This window comes from Protopterus annectens, chromosome 16.part0, assembly GCF_019279795.1.
Source record: "Protopterus annectens isolate FY-2018-M chromosome 16.part0, PAN1.0, whole genome shotgun sequence".
NCBI classification, from domain to species: domain Eukaryota; kingdom Metazoa; phylum Chordata; order Ceratodontiformes; family Protopteridae; genus Protopterus; species Protopterus annectens.
In genome coordinates, this window is record NC_056750.1 from 39,545,345 (window position 1) to 39,565,390 (window position 20,046).

Sequence of the window (20,046 nt, forward strand, 5' to 3'; positions counted from 1 at the left end):
AAAACGTATGCCAATCCAGCATTCTCAGTCTGGAACAACACTAATTTTTTGTCTAAGTATGTATATCACATTTATTTGTTATTGTGTTTTGTAGATGAGGTTATCTAATTTTGTGATATATTTATAGAACACTACTGATTTTTTTACTTTTCCTGCCACTTCCATTTCTTTTTTGGATATAGAAATTTCTGTAGCTAATAATGAAATCAACACAGATATCATAAGCTAATAAATCCCTACATGCTATGAGTATGCATCCATAGAACACTTAGCAGTAGTTTTGTAACAAGTCAGTTTTATGAGCAAGTAGGCAGCGTACTAAAGATGTTGATTTTTTCAGTTCTGTTAAAGATATGATTGGTCACTTTAAACAGAGATGTTATACCTCAGAAATGTTGCAAGCTAATCAAGACAGAGTACTTTTAGAGTGTTTGAATGTAAGAAAACCCTATTTTTCTGAATATCATATGGAAAATAGTGTTTGACAGCCATCAAATGAATTAAGTATGTTATGAAATATAGCAGATGCACAAAACAAATGCCAAATGTAGTAAATAATAATTGGTCTATAATTGCATCTGTATCAGAATTTAAATAACTTACAGCGATCCTAAATTTGAGTGTAAGAGAGAAGAATTTAAACAATGTTTGTATAAAGATGCATATCCACCTGTTTCTAGTTCTCAGGTGAGGAGAGGATGTGGGTGCGCATTCTGGACCTGTACAATCTCGGCACCTTTCTCAAGATTCTTTCCTTCAGGATGTTGTTTCTTCAGGCCGCTTTCCCTCTTTTGTTTCTTCAGGCTTTTCTAGTCTCCATTGATTTGAAGGATGTTTACCTCCATATTCATATTCACCCTCTTTTCAGGAAATGTTTACATTTCTCTGTTTTTTTTTTCCCTCTCATCATCAGTTCTCTACTTTGTCTTTTGATCTTTCTATACCTCCAAGGGTATTTACAAAATGTGTGGCCCCTGTGAAAGCTTTCTGCAGACTTGAGAGATTCCAGATATTTCCTTATCTGGATGACCTTCTAACTCAAACCCTCTCCTATTGCAGCTGCTGCTCGGAATCTAGACTTCATTTCTGCACAGTGCAGGATTCACGCAAGCTGAAAAAGTCATTGTTGACTACCTGTCATGACCAAATGTTTTTGGGATGCAGGATTCAGACCATTCCAATGCTGGATTTTCTTTCACTTCCCAGGGTCCTCACTTTGCCTGATTATTTCCAGTCTAAAGTTCTTCGTGTTTCACTGTTGCAGTCATTACATTTGGGTAATCTGCTGGCAGGTTGCCCTTAGTCGGCCTGAATATCAAAGTCTTGGGTCCTGCGTCGGTTGCTGTCTCCACTTCCATGACGTCAGGTCGTCAGGTGTATAAAACATGCAGCCGAAGCCATTTTATTAAGTTTTTCTTGCCGCGCGGTGCCCGAAGCGGAAGCAGTTTGCAAGTGCCAGTCGGCCGACTCCTGAAATTTTCGCATTCAAGTTTCAGAACCGAAGTCTTCAATTAAAGCTAATTGGGAAAACTTTTTCTTGCTCCTTACCGATGTCAGTAAAAGTTAATTGCATTACTTGTGGGAAGCAAATACCTCATAAGGATTTTCATTTGTACTGTATTTCTTGCCTAGGCCCAGATCATAACCTCGGCCACAGTAAGCCTTCAAGGAGTAAACCTACATAATTTTTGAACACTTTATATACTTACATCAATTAAAACAATTAAAATTAATTATACAATTATACAATTAATCAATTACACTTTTCCAACAGCACTCTGTATTCAATCCATTAGGCAACAAAGTGCCATACTTTAAAATGAAAATAGTTTCTTTGCTTAGCAGTAACTTTTCAACCATATGGCCATTTGTTTCAGTATCAGCTACTTGCTGTAAGATAGTAGCCTGCAAGCTATCACTGGAACCATTATGATATTCATATTTAATTGATGTAAGTATATAAAGTGTTCAAAAATTATGTAGGTTTACTCCTTGAAGGCTTACTGTGGCCGAGGCGCTAGAGAGAGAACATATTGTTTTGTCTGTTTCATCAAGAGAGCTAATAAATTGACTTTATTTTACTGGTCTTGTGGTTTTCGTTCATCTACCTTCTTCTGTTGCTGCTGGATTTGTTTCATCTATGGCCAGTGATCCTGCTTTAAATGTTCCACGTATGTTTAGAGAGGATAATGGTGGTACCTCTCAGCGAACACTGGATGGTTTCTTCAATACTAATTCTGACCGTAATATCGATCGATCCGAAAGGACTGCTAATACAGATGGTAATGGGGATATTCCAGCATGGGAGCGGTTTCTAGCTGAAACACGCAGCAAACGTGTTAACAACCCATTTGCTAATATAGGAAAACGCTCCATGGATTTCCCTTCTGAGGTAAAGACTATGGTTTCTAAATTGACTAATTTGATGAACAAAGAAACAGCTACGTTTTATAACTGTAATAGTTTACAAAGATATCTAGATTTAGATATCATTCCTAGGGGCTTAAGGGCTATCAAATTTCCATCTGAACCTTTTATTGTGTCTTGCCCTACTGATAAAACTTTCCAGCATAAGTGGGAATCTGCAGCGCACCAATGCTCAAAGGAATGGATCAAAATTCTAGTGGAGAGAGACAATATTAAACTATTGAATTTAAAAAAAGACATTAATATGGTTTGTAATAATCTTGCCACTCTGTTAGATAGAACCCGAATGGATTCTTGTCTTAGAGACATACAAGACAAGATTAGTGCGTTAGAAAAAAGAATTATAGACCAGAAAATGTATAAAATTCAAAGAGACCTCCGTGTCTTTGATAGAGGCAACATTTACTTGTTTAGAGCCAATCAACGATCACGCTCTTTTGTGCGTCTACCTAATGGTTCTAATAGAGACTGCAACAGACGGGCCAGCACTACTAGTGCTGATGCAGTTAATCAGACGCCAGATAGACAAGTTTATGTTTCTGAATCAAGAGACTTTCCTGATTTACCCTCACCTGCTAACCGGGACTTTTTTCATGAACGCTTCCCAGAACGGTTTCGTTCAGCTGGGGAGAATGGTCAACAGCGGAAAAGAGGTTATGGAGAACAGGAATTCCAGAGGGGAGGACAACAACGTCACTGGAGAGACACTAAAAGAACAAAATGGTACTAACATTTGTTGTACTAATATTGTGGTGAATTTGTCTGGCTGTTATGTGTCTGATAATATTGTCTCTATATTGAATTGTGGTTTGAAATTTGTGCCAACAGTATTGCCAAAAATACATGAATGGAAAATAGAAGTATTTAGATTTGTAAGGAAGCTGCATTTATGGTATTATTTTAATAACATATGTAATATCAAACTTAGTGAAGATGTTGAACAAGTTAATATGGATAGTGTAGAATGGGAAAGTGACTTTAATGAGTCTTGTGAGTCATTTGTTTCCTGTGTTAGTAATCTAAATGCTTATTACCCTATTGATACTTCTGCTTTAAGTATAGCCAGCAACTTTATGCCTCCTTTTATTCATGAAGGAATAAAAAAATTTCATGCAATGTTAGATTTTGAAATAGAGTATTTGCTAAGAAATTTACAGCATAATAATATTGAATATAATTTGACCAGACAAGAATGGGGAGAGTTAACACAATTTTCTAAACAATGTGATTTAATAGTTAAGCCCTCTGATAAGGGCAATAAAATTGTGATAATGCACCATACGCAGTATTTAAAGATGTGTTTAGATCTACTAAATGATGAATCTGTATATTGTGTAGTTCAAAAGGATGTTATAGAATGTGCTAAGGAATGTTATAATGATTTAATTTTTAAGGGCTTGAGACTGGGTTACTGGACAGAATCTGATGTAAAAAAGAAACTAATATCATCTGATGTAGGTCCAGCATACTTTTACTGCCTGCCCAAAATTCATAAAAATTTTAGTGAACCTCCAGGTAGACCAATTGTTTCAGCAAGAAAATATTTTTTACATAATTTGGGAGTAGTATTACATAAGGTATTGCTTAAAGAAGTTGTTTGTCTACCATCATATATAAGAGATTCCTTTGATTTTCTGAATAAAATAAAACCTATTGTATGGAGTGAAAGTATGTATTGGATCACATTAGATGTGAAGAGTTTGTATACTAGTATTTAACACAGATTTGGTTTAGAAGCAATATATAAAAGCATGGGGGACCATCCCTACACACATTATGTTCTTGATTTAGTCCAATTTTGTTTAGAAAACAATTATTTCAGCTTCAATGACATGGTTTTTCATCAGATACAAGGTACAGCCATGGGTGCCCCATTCGCACCAATGTATGCTAATATATTCATGGGCCTGGTTGAACAAGAGTGTATCTATAAAAATGAATTTGTACAGAAATATGTTAAAATATATTATAGATACATAGATGATTTGATTTTTTTATGTGAAGATGGAATCAATAATATAAATCAATTTGTGAAAGAAATTCAACAAAATAGGTTCAGTATTTCTTTTGAAGGATTACAATATGGACATACAGTGAATTTTTTAGATATTAAGTTAATAGGACTAAGTGGTCACCCAATAATTACTAGTGTACATAGAAAGTTTGGTATGTCACATGACTTTTTGAAGGCTACTAGTTGTCACCCTAATCAAACTATTCAGTCTTTGCCATATGGATAGTTCTTAAGGATTTCGCGTTTATGTAATGATGACAAAATATTCATACAAGAAATCCAAACAACAAAAGAAATGTTTTTGAGAAGAGAATATGATGCTAGACTGCTTGAACTAGATATTAAGAAAGTAGTAGAATCAAGATATAATTCTCAGAATACTGGTCATGTTGGTTATGTTAACAAATATTATACCAAAAATAAAAATAATATAAATAACTTGGATAAAAATATTTTCTTAGTGTCTACTTATAATTTTTTTAGTAATGATATTAAAAAATGCATTTTGCACTTTTGGGAATTTTAAAAATTTTGGGGAACTCAATAATTTAATGGAGAAAAAACTAATTTTTTCATATAAAAGAGGTAGAAGTTTAAGAGACATGGTAGTCCATACAAAATTTTCAAAACCAGAGTGTAAAATATATCATGAAATGTCAGATTTTGGAACATTTCCATGTGGAAATTGCAGTATTTGTAGATATATAAAAAAAGTTTTTACAAGTATTAATAATGTTAGGTTTACGTCAGATGGCATATATAACTGTAAGACACAAAAAGTAATTTATGCTATCAAATGTGGGTGCAATAAGTTCTATATTGGTCAAACAAAAAGGATGTTCAAAGTAAGATTACTTGAACATTTAAGGGACATAAGGAATCAAAAAGTAGAAAGCCCATTAGCTTTACATTTTGGTGAATATCATAATGGTTCCAGTGATAGCTTGCAGGCTACTATCTTACAGCAAGTAGCTGATACTGAAACAAATGGCCATATGGTTGACAAGTTACTGCTAAGCAAAGAAACTATTTTCATTTTAAACTATGGCACTTTGTTGCCTAATGGATTGAATACAGAGTGCTGTTGGAAAAGTGTAATTGATTAATTGTATAATTGTATAATTAATTTTAATTGTTTTAATTGATGTAAGTATATAAAGTGTTCAAAAATTATGTAGGTTTACTCCTTGAAGGCTTACTGTGGCCGAGGCGCTAGAGAGAGAACATATTGTTTTGTCTGTTTCATCAAGAGAGCTAATAAATCGACTTTATTTTACTGGTCTTGTGGTTTTCGTTCATCTACCTTCTTCTGTTGCTGCCAGATCATAACCTGCCTTGCTGTCAGTTTTGTGCTAGATTTAACCAACGCACTATTAAGCGTCGGTATATTTTTGCTTCAAAATATTTTGGATCCAGATTTAATTACCCTGAAATGTTGTCAGATAGCAATCCGACTACCGGAGTTCACAAAAAACGCAAAGAAAAAGACAGAGACAGACTGTCGAGGTGCACAGTGAGGCACTTTCGCAGCCCCTGATACCCGCTACTTTTGAGTTGCAGGCCTCTACCGAGACCCATGCGGATCGTATCGTGAAACTCGTATGCCGCGAGTTTCTCAGAGTATTGAACCCACGGATGTCTCTCCCTTGGATGGGCCCGGAGCCGCTGAGCAGGCACCGGCTTCTGAGGGTGTTTTCAGGCCTCAGCATTTCTATATAAAACCGACGCCAGCTTAAAAAACAAAGACAAAAGCAACTTCTAAGGCAAAAAAAACGACGCATGAGCCACGTGCTCAGGCCTCTATGCCTAAAAAACAGATGATTGAAATGGCTGAAGACTTAATTACCATGATCAGGCGTTCCCAACCCCCCCCACCGCTAAGAGGCCTAGGCAAGACACTGATTATGAATCTTCAGATCAGGTTTCTATTTCTTCTGATTCCTCTTCTGATCAGGAATATTCCATACCACCCTATGAGGATTCAGATGCAGAAGAATCCATCCCATCTGCAGCTCCTCCTGAGGATTATTCTTTTGGAGAAACCATGTATACTTTAAGGGAACATTTTCATTGGGAGAGTCAGGATTTCTCTGAAATCAAAAAAGAGGCTTAGGGATTTCCTCCTTCTTCCTCAGCATAAGCCTTTGGCTATACCTCCTGTATTAGACATTGTTGTTGTGTTTTTGGAATCAAGCATGGCTCCTGATTCCCTACCTCCGACTCCTAGTAAGCCAGACAGATATTACAGGGTTCCTGACTCCCACAAATTTCTATTCAAAAATCCTGCTGCTGATAATGAAACTATCTCATAGGGTCCCGAATGTGTAAAGGCCTCTACAGCCAAAAATCCTACCCCTTCTAATAGAGATTCCAGAGTGCTGGATAGATGGGGAAAGAAGGTTTATAAGTCTGCAACCTTGGCAATTAGGGCCTTAAACTGCCAGTTTCATATGCTTAAATATCAACAGCATGTTATGGGCCTATTGAAACAGAAAATTATGTTGATTTCTGATTGTGTGGAAAATAAAGAATTACAGGAATTATTGCATGCAGCAGAACAGGTTGGAAAGCATACTTTGCAATGTGGTTTTGGTTCCTTGGAGGCCACTTGCAGGGCCGCAGTTACTGGATCTGTGATTAGAAGGGATGCCTGGCTCAAGGAGCAAAATCTGCCTGATTATGTTAAAGCTAAATTGTTGGATGCCCCTTTACAGCATGATACTCTATTTGGTAATAAGGCAGAAGAGGTTTTAAAGAAAACGAAAGACAAAGCTAAATCTATGCAAACTGTAAAAGATTTCTTACAAGTGCAGCCTCCCAGGTTCAGTAGGCACTGGCCTACTAAAAATTGGTCCTTTCCTGTGTCCAACAGAGCCGCTCAAGTCAAATCCAGGCACTCAAAAGGCTCTAGATACCAATCACGGGGTTCTTACAGGTCAAAACAATGGGGTGCCTCCACCTCCAAATCTGGAGGAAACAAAGCACAACCCTACAATAAGCAGTATCAATGACTTCCCTCTGCCATCACTAAGCACTTATCTTTTGACAGAGTCCTTGGGGGGAAAATTAGCACTTCATGCTCAAAATTGGCAGTTAATTAACCAGGACAAGTGGGTATTAAACATAGTATCCCAGGGATACAGATTTCATTTCCATACTTTTCCAATTCCAAACGGTTGGCCAGATCTGCCACAAAATCAATGGGCATAGGCTCAGAAACAAGTTATGTCCCTCATGGATATGAGGGCTATTCAACCAGTACCAGAACAGGGAAAAGGACAAGGTTTTTATTCAAGGCTGTTCCTGGTACCCAGAAAAGACCATGCCTGGCGTCCAATACCGGACCTTTCGATTTTGAATATGTTCCTGGGCATTCCAAAATTCAAAATGCTGACTTTACAAGAGCTACTGCCTATGCTGAGCAAGAACGCTTGGTTAGTGACTCTAGACTTAAGAGGCATGCCTGCATATCCCAATAAGGGAATCGTGCAGAAGATACCTCCGCTTCAAGGCAGGTTTTATGCATTACCAATTCTCTGCACTGCCCATTGGCTTATCTACTGCACCTAGGGTCTTTACAAAGTGCCTGGCACCAGTAATTGCATTTTGCAGACAAAGAAGCATACAAATTTATCCTTACTTGGATGACTGTCTCATTCAAGCAGAAAACAAGGACATTCTTCTTCAATATCTGGCGTATGTAAAAAGGCTTCTAACATGCCTAGGGTACACAATAAACGAAAAGAAATCACAACTGGTACCCTCTCAAAAAATTACATTCCTGGGTGCAAGCTTGAATACAACTGCCCAGATGCCTTACCTTATGCCAGACACACAAAGGCAATTGACTATATACTTCAAACAGATGGCAACAAAAACCCAGTTATCTGCAAGACAAATTCTGCAGGCTTTGGGGTTCATGGCATCCTGCATTCTACTAATTCCATATGCAAGACTGCATATGAGGAAACTTCAATGGTACCTAAAAAAGTTTATGGAGTCAACATTGTCACAGTCTGGAAACAATGATTCCCCTCATTTCCTGCCTACAACAGGAGTTTCTTTGGTGGGAAGAGACATGCCATCAAAACAAGGGACTGTCATTCACTCTACCCCCTGCCACCCAAACCGTAACTACAGACGCATCAGACTATGCTTGGGGGGGCCCACCTGGCGGGGAGATGTATCCAGGGCATATGGAGCCCAAAACAAATGCATCTGCATATCAACCAGAAAGAGATGCTAGCTGTTCAGAATGCCCTGACAGCCTTCAAGGACTTTACCTCATCCAGGACAACTACTGATAAAGATGTGGTACATAAACAAGCAGGGGGGGGTACACATTCCTACCCCCTTTGCAGACTAGCCATGGCATTGTGGAACACAGCCTTGATTTTACCAAGTACATCTTCAAGCTCAATTCCTGTCAGGAAAACAAAATACTCTGCCAGACGACCTAAGCAGAAATCTCATGGACCCGCACGAGTGGAAACTGGATCCACAAGTCTTCAGCATGGTAACACAGAAATGGGGGAGCCCAGACATAGATCTATTTGCTTCCCCCCAAAATTATCAACTGGACAACTTCTGCACAAGTACTTATCACAGACAAGCATGGAAAGTGGGTGCTTTATCCTTCAGTTGGAAAAACCTATCTGTCTACGCCTTTCCCCCTCTGCCTCTTCTCTCCAAGGTCTTACTAAAGGTCAAGGTACTGCAGCAGTCCAAGGGATAGACCAAACAAGCTTCACCAATAGTAGATTAAATGAATTTATTGAAGCGCTTTTCGTCTTGAAGAGTCTGTTTGTCCATAGAGGATATCCTACAACCTTACTTGATAATTTAATTAGTGAAGTTAGGAATAAATGGTTGAATGGTACATACAAACCTATATTGGGTATTAAACCTATACAGTTAGAACAGGTAATCAACATAGAAGTTACACTGCCGGCCAAAATGGTATGTACTTTAAGTACGTCAAGATACCCAGGACCAAGGCTTATCCTAACATACAATATGCATAGTTACAACTGCATAGACATTCATAAGAGTTGGGGTTTATTTAAAAGCAACCCCACTATTTACACTAAGATGGGAGATTATTCTAACGTAACATTTAGGAAGGGTAAAAACCTGAAATCACTCCTAGAACAACCTTGCGTTACCCACTCGAAAACAGTGGGGATGTATAAATGCCAAAATTGTTATCAATGTAGGCACATAGCAGAGACCATTAGTAACTATATTTAGAGCACAACCTAGAGCTGTTTGTGTTGTTGTTATCAATGTAGGCACAATGCAGAGACCATTAGTAACTGTATTTAGAGCACAACCTAGAGCTGTTTACTGAATTTCCTGTTTGCACTTATTTTTAAAATCGTTTTTTTCTCAAAACTTGCATTTTATCTGTCTCTGGCCTAGCACTCAAGTGTGGGGTCATTTACTGAACTGTTATAACTTGTTGATACTTGTGAACCTCTGCTATCACTGAAAAAAAACAAAAAAATCTTGCTTTTTTCCCACTTTTCTGAGATTTAAAAAAGTTCAGTTACAGGCTTGCTGTTCTGAACTGTTTGTAAGTTTCTTGGAGGCCATTTTTTGCTTGGGCTAAAGGGAAGTCTCTCTGTTCATCAGTGGCAGTGATAAACATTGAGCAGCCTGCCTGCCCCTGTGGGAGTGGTTACTGACTTGAAACTGTAGTTTTATTGGCCATTTTGGGTCAATTCCCTAACTCCTTGATCTTCCTCTCTTAAATCCCGATTGCCTCGTGATTTTGGCATCTTTTCAGACTTGTTGGCTGTTGGTGAAGCACCCACCAAGAGGAGAAAATGCTGAGAGAAGAAAGGAGCCACTTTTGAGATTTTAAGTATTTTTCTTAAGATTATTTGCTAAGTTTTTCTGCATAGCCGCCTACTCTGAGCATTTTCTGGCTTGTTAAACTTGATTTCTGCATTAGTAACTGTATTTAGAGCACAACCTAGAGCTGTTTACTGAATTTCCTGTTTGCACTTATTTTTAAAATCGTTTTTTTTTTTTTTCAAAACTTGCATTTTATCTGTCTCTGGCCTAGCACTCAAGTGTGGGGTCATTTACTGCACTGTTATAACTTGTTGATACTTGTGAACCTCTGCTATCTCTGAAGAAAACAAAAAAAAACTAAAAAATCTTGCTTTTTTTTCCACTTTTCTGAGATTTAAAATAGTTCAGTTACAGGCTTGCTGTTCTGAACTTTTTGTAATTTTCTTGGAGGCCATTTTTTGCTTGGGCTAAAGGGAAGTCTCTCTGTTCATCAGTGGCAGTGATAAACATTGAGCAGCCTGCCTGCCCCTGTGGGAGTGGTTACTGACTTGAAACTGTAGTTTGTGTCAATTCCTAACTGAGTAAGATAGCCATACTGTGGAAATGTCTTTTTGAATAAGTTCTACTATATCTTCCTTAAATTCCTCTCTTTTTAGTAAGTAGGTGGCAAAGCACTTAATTTTACTTCATTGCGCTGCATTTTTATCTTAGTTTTGTCTTCCATATCAAATGTTTTCATAAATTTTTCAGAAATATACCCTCTCTAGTTGTGTTTTCCTTTTAGGTCCCCATGATACATCCTCTGTATTGCAAACAAGTTCCATTTCCTCACCTGTAAATAATATTCCCTGATGAAAACTGATTATTTGTCTCAAATTTTTATTATGCTCCATAATAGCAATTTTTGGTGAAATGTTAATACATGCCAGTATAATCCTTCCCCCCTACTAATAGTCCCTTATTACTACATATCTACCATTATTGTCATTTTCCCCTCTTCTGTCACTGTTGGAGCCCTTTTCACAATCAGTGTTAGCCCTCCCCTTTTCTTTTGTTCCCGATAGTCTGCTGAATATCCAGTATGAAGTACTTTTTTGTCAAACTCACTTCCTTATTTCTTTCCAAATGTGTCTTCTGCAGTATTGCTGTTTGCACTCTGCATTTCTTAATATAATTCTGTACTATTTCCTTTTGATCTACACCTGTAAGGTCATTTACATTTCAGGATAATATGGATAGAGTAGCTATTATGATAAGCTATTGTTCCGCCTGTTGTGCATTTCAAGCTTTTGATGTACATGAACAATACTAATCCTTGCCAGGCTAAACTTTTATGTAAGAGCTGTTTCTTCTCATCACATTTTCAAGGGGGTTTGCTGTAATGAAAACTCTCAAATAAAAACTAAATTTATTCTCAGAACACCCTCATCCCCTATTAACTCCAGGTAAATACACAAAGCTGTGTACATTTTCAGCAAATGAAGTTTAACCCTCCAAATAGGAGCAACTGCCTCAAATCAACAGCTGCATTCACAGGCATGAACTTTTGGCACACACTTACAGTGCCATTATATCTGTTACTCACTAGGCCATATAAATATGGGGAGATTCTTCAAGATTTTAAACGTACACTTGTCTTTAAGGGAACAGGAAGTAGGACAAACCCTGAGTCTTGCACACCCTTAAGTTAACTTTCTTGTTACGGAAAATCAGAAGATTATATTGGATAAATTGTCAGAATTGGAAAGGTTTGGACTTGAAACCAGATATCAGCATGCATATGTTCAAAATAGATCTATTAAAACTTGCAGCATGGTCTATAACGATAAAAAAAACAAGTTATGAATGAAAAATTGTTCTGTGATGTAATTTATATAGATTTAACTTCAGCATTTGATAGGGTCAAACACAAAACACCGAGCAATAAATTAGAACTTTTAGTTATTGATGTACTGTCGATAAGACAGATAACTGCATGACTTGCAAATAGGACATGGCAAGTATTGTACAGCTGAAATTCTATAATAATGAGGGTGTCTCACAAAGCTCAGCCCTGGGCCCATACTTGTTTAGATTATGTATTTCATATCTATCTTTTTCATCTGAGGTGTTTTACAGTCTGTATGCAGATGACTTGAAAATGGGTAAAATATTTTCATGTATTACAGGTGAGGCATGTCTGCAAAAGAACTTGAATAAATTGACCATTTGATCACAGGAGAATAACATGCTAATAAATGCATCAACAATTAAGCATATGAGATTTGGTAGACTTAAATTGAAAGGTGAATATTTTAATACATCACACAGTGATTGAAACTGTAGATTCATATATGAAGGCATATCCAGTTTTGAATCTTTCTAATCATATCAACCAGTTGGTTAATGATACTTGTATAACTATAGGTTGTATAAAAAGATATAAAAAGTGTAGGAAATTTAAAATGATGAAATAATTGTTTGTTAGTTACATTACACCCAAGCTTAAGTATGGAATAGCATTGTGTAAACGTTATAAGAAACTATGCATGAGAAAACTGGAAAGGACACAATAGAAATATTCCAAAGGCATTAATGGATATGAAAATTTAAGTTATGAAAGACTAAAATATCTGAATTTGTACACAGGACACAGTAGAAATATGCCAAAGGCATTAATGGATATGAAAATTTAAGTTATGAATGACTAAAATATCTGAACTTGTACATTCTAATGTAGATATTTAAGACGAGACCTTATTCAGGAGTATAGGGCATTTAGAGACGACGACTACTGGGAATGTTTGAGGTTATCAAAAAGTAGTTTAGAATCATCAGACACTCTATGTAGGAGATTCTGTTGAAATGAGAAGTGTACTAATTGGTTCTCCAAGACAGTAGCTGATGCATGGAATAGACTTCCAGATTACATTAAAGTAAGCACTAATTTAGACAATTTTAAGAAGAACTTGGACAGTTGTTATGGAATTAACTGTGTTTGTGTGTGTTTGTGTGTGTTTGTGTGTGTTTGTGTGTGTTTGTGTGTGTTTGTGTGTGTTTGTGTGTGTGTGTGTGTGTGTGTGTGTGTGTGTGTGTGTGTGTGTGTGTGTGTGTGTGTGTGTGTGCGTGTGTGTGTGCGCGTGTGTGTGCGTGTGTATATGTACTGAATCCTGATAAACAGGAAAACCAGACTGGCTAGGAGCCCATTTTCAGTGGAGGCCCTAGGAGAAAAGCTCCAAAGTATTACAAAACATTTCAAGAACAATAAATCTGATGTCAGTTTTCATTTTATCCTCAACTGATGGGTTCAGATCCAACTTGGCTGCTATTAAAGCTCTTTGTAACCAAAAAGCTCTCAAGCTTCTCCCTTACCCATAGTGCACCAACCCTTAACATACCCCAGATCTAATTTGCCACTTTTTGTGAAAAGACATGGTCAGCCTTGGCTCTCATTATCTTTCAGATAAGTGTGGGGGCTTTTTTTTGTATTAGCCTTAAAAAATTTTCTTTTTCTTATAAATCTTTAGTGTATTTCTCCATTAGCCTTATTAAATTTTCTATAATTCTTGTTTACCATTGTTGGTAACTTATTCCCTATTTCTTTTTATTTCTAGACAGTAGTGTAGTCTTTCTTACCATTGTTGGTATTTCCTTATTAAAAAAAAAAAGTCTTCACTGTCTCTTCACTCACTGGTATGTCTGAAAAAAGACCGTTTGGTTTCAAGAAGTGTCAAAAATGTGGGAAGAAATTGCCATTTGTAACTGGAGAGATGCGTTTTAGAGTGATCTGTTCCTGCCTTTCAGATGTTCATACTCTGTCTTTACTGCTTGGACCCTCAACATCTCCAGGAGGATTGTACAATATGCAAAAACTTCAATCCTAGGGCGGTTGCCAATATAAAAGAATAAGGAAAAGATCAAGAATGGATCCAAAACCACTTCAGGGTCACTCTTCTCTTGGTTTCTAAGAAGAGATAATCAAATCCAGCAGTCTTGGATTAGATTAAAAAATCTATGGATCTGACTGCTTTGGATCCAGTAAATCTTCCTAGGACTAGGCATTCTGCTACATAGGACTCAGTGCCTTCCAGGGTTCCCTCACTTTTTTTGGAAAGGCATCAGTCGTCACCATCTCTTACCTCGTTTCATTCTGCCAGGAGTTTGACAGAAGAAAATGTGGACAGAATAATGCTGAAATTTCTCTAAGATCAGATAAGGATGAGTGTTTACCAGCTCCTATCCCCTTGGATCAGGAAGCCCTTCCATCTACCACACCACCACTACTTGCTCCTTCTCTGATCCCTCCAGTTGTTTGAGTCCCTGGATCTGAGCCTGCCGGGTCAGTCTGGCTGAGATCCAAAGATAACCTTATCTTCAGATCCGAAGCTTGCTGTGAGTGCACCTGTTTTGACATCTGTGGATCCGGGTCTGAACTGAAGCTTTCTTGTCGGCTCCGGGGCATTTTCAGGCCATCTCTGCCCCTCACAGCTTTGGCATTGGACAGCTCAGCTTCGACTTCCTCCTCAGGGAGATTGCTTTTGGGGCAGCGGTCCAGAAGTCTACCTTCTTGGGGCCAATGTCTTCCTTCTTTCCGGAGCAATCTGCCTTTGAGGTAGTGAAGAGAATGTTCTCTGCTCTGACAGGGCAAATCTTACCCCCTCGGATTGCCAATCTAGTTCCCAAATGTCTCTGTGCTTGGAGCCACATCATTCTACACCACAGGGACAGCCAGCTCAAGACCCCCCGACCACCCAGCAGGGTTTTGCGATCTCTTCTGACACTTCATTGGAACATTCCACTGAGAATGTCCCTAGGAAGAGAATGTGCAAGAGGAGGCACTTGGACTCTCGGTAAGAGTCTGTCACTGAGGATACTATTTCCGATGAAGGAGAAGGGTCCCCATATTCAGCTCTGGAAGATGTCTCATTTGGATATGTCCTTGAGATCCTTAATCAAAGAGGTAGTTGGTCCTCCAGCAACCCTTCAGAGGAATCAGTATTTCTGGAGGCCTTTTGAGCTGGCCTGTGTACCTTCTAGGTTACTCTGCTCACCATTGAGCTCAATGATTTGGTCTCTCTGTGGGCATGGAAGGAGTCTTACTCAGTTGAGCCAGTCCCTAAGAGGCCAGATCAGATTCTGCCTCTACCTGTCAGGGAGGAATTCTGTAGTAAGGGGTTGCCAGTGGATGTCATGGTTGTGGCTGCAGCCACCAAGAAGGAACTTGATGAGCAAAGTTCCTCTGTTCATCCTCCTAACAGGGAGGCTAGGGCAATAGACAGGTTTAAGAAGCATGTGTATGCATCAGTGACCTTTGACCTTAGGTCACTAAACTATTTGGCAAATTTTACTAGACTACAAAGAGACTTGATCAAGGAACTATGAAAATCCATTTCTGGGACCATTACTGCTGAGGCACAATAGTGTGTAGCCTGTCGGTTGGCTACCCTGCAATCCATTTCAAATTCATTCATGAGGCTCATCTTGCATGGAGCCAAACGAGCCTCAAGGGCAGCAGGTTCAGGCATATCCATTAGGCAACATGCCTGGGTGCATTTTTGTGATTTTGCAGAACCTTTCACATCCTCGTTCATCACTTCTGCCTTTGACTGCAGCTCCTTATTTGGCCAAAACATGAAGGACACATTTCCCAGGTGTGAAAAGGATGGAAAGAGCCTCTCTACAGTAGGCGTACATTTTTTGACCCCTTGAAGATCCTTTTGTAGGAATCAGTGAGCTGGTTGGAAGATCTGGTTCAGAAAGTCCCAGGGTCCTTTCCCGGACACGTGTGGAGATAGTTCTGCTAGGGGCAGAGGGGGGAACTCTAATGGACAACACTGCCAATATAACAGAGGAGGCCCAAAAAACCAGGGGTCCAGAGATTCTTTCTCTTATAGATCTTATCAGCGCTCCTGAAAGGAGGCCTGGTTCCCTCCCTCTAGAGGCAATTGAGCGGTTGACTATCCCTGTACCAGAGAGCCTGGCTAGATACAACAAGAGATACCTGTGTGCGGAGGATTATTTTCAGAGGTTATATAATTCCCTTTTCCCTTCCACCCCCAACTGTATGCAAAATTCTCGATGTTCCAGCCAGTCAGAGGAAAGCAGCAGCACCAGAAATGAAAAAGCTGGTAGAAAAAAGCCATCCAATAGGTCCCACTAGACTAGATAGAACCCGGAACTTAATCAAGATTCTTTTTAGTGGCAAAGAAAACAGGTGACTGGAGACCAATTTTGGATCTCAGCACTTTGCAAAATTAGTTCAACATACAAAGTTTTGGAAGATCAGAGTTCAGTCCATTCTACCCTTCCTGAGCAAGGACAACTGGATGTGCTCGATAGACCTTCAGGATGCATACTGTCCCATAAAAATGAACAGATGATTCAGACTTTATTTACGCTTCTGGCTGGGAGCCAGTCACGCACACACAGTTCAGAGCACTGCCCTTTGACTTCACCATAAGCCCCCAAGGTGTCCTCTAAATGCACGGTAGTGGTAGCAGCTCACTTGAGACTGCAGGGATTCTGAGCGTTTCCATAGCTAGACGACTGGCTCATTACCATCCCTACCAGGCATCTACTAACAAGAACAAGAGGTCAAGTACTTCAAATTTGTTCTCATCTGGGGATAACCATAAATTATGAGAAGTCTCAGTTACAACGAGCACAAACTTTGGAATTCATAGGCGCAGTCTTCAATACGATATCAGTGACAGACACTCTTCCTCTGTCAAGAGTTCGGAGAATTCATAATACCAAAATTTCAGCCCGGTTGATTCTTCAAGTCTTGGGGTCAATGTCAGCTGCCATAATCTTACTTCCTCTAGCAAGATTTCATGTGAGAATTCTTCAGTGGATGCTACCAACACAGTGGTCGATTCTTTACCAGCACATAGGTTCATAGGTAGGTACTAGGCTATCTGCCCGAGGGCATTTATTAGCCTAGCCAGCGTGTGTCGGCTTTCGCTGCCCCATTGATTAATTAACTGATCCTCTGTCAAGCAGAGCCAATGAAGTGATCCCAGAGGTGTATTTTCTGTTACCCATCCACTCATCAATGTTTCTCTTGAAGAGTGTTAGTGAGGGGCTCTGCCTGATGTAATTTGGAATTTTGTTCCAAAGCATGGGGAGTCTCTGTGACAGGAATCTATCCCTCCAGCACGTTCTATTTATTGTTGTGGCGAGGTTTAGCTTACTAGAGTGCGTGGCTCGCAGTGACTTGGATTTCTTTAGGTGGAGCATGTCCATCAGTTCTGAGTTGGACACGGCTTTGTAAGTCAGGCAGAGATCACCTCTGAGTAAGCGATATGCCACTGAGTACAGCCGGAGTTTTTTCAGTCAGGCTGCATAGGACAAATGTTTGAGGCCAGTAATCCTCTTGGTGAGGTACTTTTGTAGTCTTTCCAACTATTGGAAGTGTCTTGTGAGGTACATCTCAAATGGGGCATTGTACTCTATGATGAGTCTAATGAGTGACAAGTAGTGGGGGCACTATAACCTCTTTATTTCTAGATGCAAACCTTTTAGTAATTAGATGGGCCACATAGAAGGATTTCCTTACTACTTTGGCAATATGATTGTCAAAGGAGAGATTACTATCTACCTGGGTCCCCAGATCTCTTATTACCTCTTCTGTGCCACCTATGTGGTAATTCGTGGGTGTTTTGTTTTTCCAAAATGGGATAACTGCATTTGTTTGGTATTTAGCTTGAAGCCATGACTTTGACACCAGGTGTCTGTCTCAATAAGGCCCTTTTAGAGGATGTCTATGTCAGCTGGAGAGTCAATTATGACTCCCAGTTTGCAGTCATTGGCGAACTTGGTTAGCCATAGTCGTCCTGTGTTTTCCTGTACTTCTGAGAAGTATATGCCGAACAGTAGGGGTCCCAGGACCGAGCCTTGCGGGACACCACTTGTGACTGTTTGAGTCGGGTGAGTTCTGTCTGTAAGCCAGTTGGCAACCCATCTCGTGATGTAGAGGTTTATGTTAAGGCTGGTGATTTTTTTTTCTGTAATACCAGAGTGGGGAATGGTGTCGAAAGCCTTGGCTAGATCGAGGTAGGCTGTGTGAACCACCTTTCCCTCATCTATGGCCTTCTTGATTGTCTCGAAAAAGTTAACAAGGTTTAGTAGGCATGATCTGCCCTTAACAAAGCCGAACTGGGTCGGGTCAAGTGTTTGGAGGTTCCCAATGTCTTTGTTAATGAGTTCCATGATGATGCGCACCATAGCCTTGCAGACCAGGCTAGTCAGGCTTATGAGACGATAGTTACCAGGGTCAGTTGTGGCCCCTCCTTTGTGGAGAGGAATAACCGTTGCTGTGCGCCATTCTATGGGCACGTACCTGTGGAGAGGCTGAGGTTGAACAGCGTGTTTAGGTGGGGGGTTAGTTCATTCTGTAGTTCATGTAAGACGCAGCCTGGGACACCATCTGGTCCCATTGACACTGTGTTTTTGGCTTTTGAAAGGGCTGTTTTCACCTGTGCGTCTGTGATTTTTGGAACACTACACTTTTCCGGTATTATGGGCCCTTTTGGAGGTGAGAGGGGGATGAAGTTTGCACTGAATCTATCTGCCAGGATGTTGGCAATATCATTAGGTTCAGTATATTTTGTGCTATTTTGTACTAGTTCAGTGCATATCTGCGAGTTGCCACTTAGATTCTTAACATAGCTAAAGAAGGGTTTGTGGTTATCTTTTGAATTCTTGGCTATTTTTGTTTCAAAGTTAGCCTGGATGGTTTCATGAGGGACCTTTAGTTTCTTACTGATACTGATCAGGGATGTCTTTCCTTCTTGGGATTTGCTTTTTTTCTGAACTAGTTTCCTCCTATTGTATAGCCTGTTTATTGCAGGGGTCCACCAAACTGGTTTCCTTCTCTTAGAGGAGTGAGTCTTAGTTTTGCTAGGGATGGCAAGATCCATGCATCCTTGTAGGTGCTCATAGAGTGCATTTATAAAGGTTTCTGCATCTTGGGCAGTGTTATCCTTTAGCGTGGGGGCTGTGAAACTTGCCACCTTTGACTTAAGTAAGGTGAAGTTTGCTTTAGAAAAGTTTTTTACTGTGATTTCCTTAGTTGGAGGTGGTGGTGGGGTGTGGACACCCAGAGTGATTAGTTTATGGTCTGATCTAACCAGTGACTGGTTGATGTTAGCACAAATAAGAATCACTCAGGCGTGCGATAGATATCTCTGGTGGATTCAGTCAGATCAGGCATTGTAAGGCAGTCCTTTCATTCTCCCTCAACCAAAGGCCATAGTGACCAAAGACCCTTCAAAGATTGGGTTGGGGCCACTTCCTGGGGAAAACGTTCCAAGGGCACTTGGTCCCCCAAAGAGGCCAATTTGCATATCAGTGTCCTAGAAATGAGAGCAGTGCTGTTAGCATTGCAGGCCTTGCAGCACACACACTCCCTTTAGGGATAGTTGTGATTCAGGCACCGTAATCCTGGGGACGTCCAGTGTGACAGCAGACTCATTGAGCAGCTTCATTCTTCTACTTCACGAATGGTCTCTCAACATGAAAGTGACAAAAATGATTTTCGATCATTGGGAACAGCCCTGCTGCTTTCTTTTTGATTCTCCCCTAAACTACAAATAAAGCAGCTACTTTGGCCTAACCCCCCCACCCCCCTGTGGGGGAATCACTGAGTATTCTGATTCACTGTTGGGCCCCCAGTCTACTTTATGCTTAACTGCCAATTCCCCTAATTCCAAAATTTCTGCAGAACGCTGCCAGATTGAAGAGGAAAGCCATCCTCGTTGCACCTTGCTGGCCTCAGCAGATATGGTTCCCCTTCCTATGGCCTCATCTACTTTGCCAACTTCTGA

At 39.7% G+C, this 20,046-nt stretch overlaps 1 protein-coding gene across 1 annotated transcript in view; it reads left to right on the forward strand.

The window, feature by feature from the left end:
* Positions 1–20,046, forward strand: part of RAPGEF1 (Rap guanine nucleotide exchange factor 1) — a 2,911,094-nt gene that overhangs the window by 1,347,278 nt on the left and 1,543,770 nt on the right. The window lies entirely within an intron of this gene.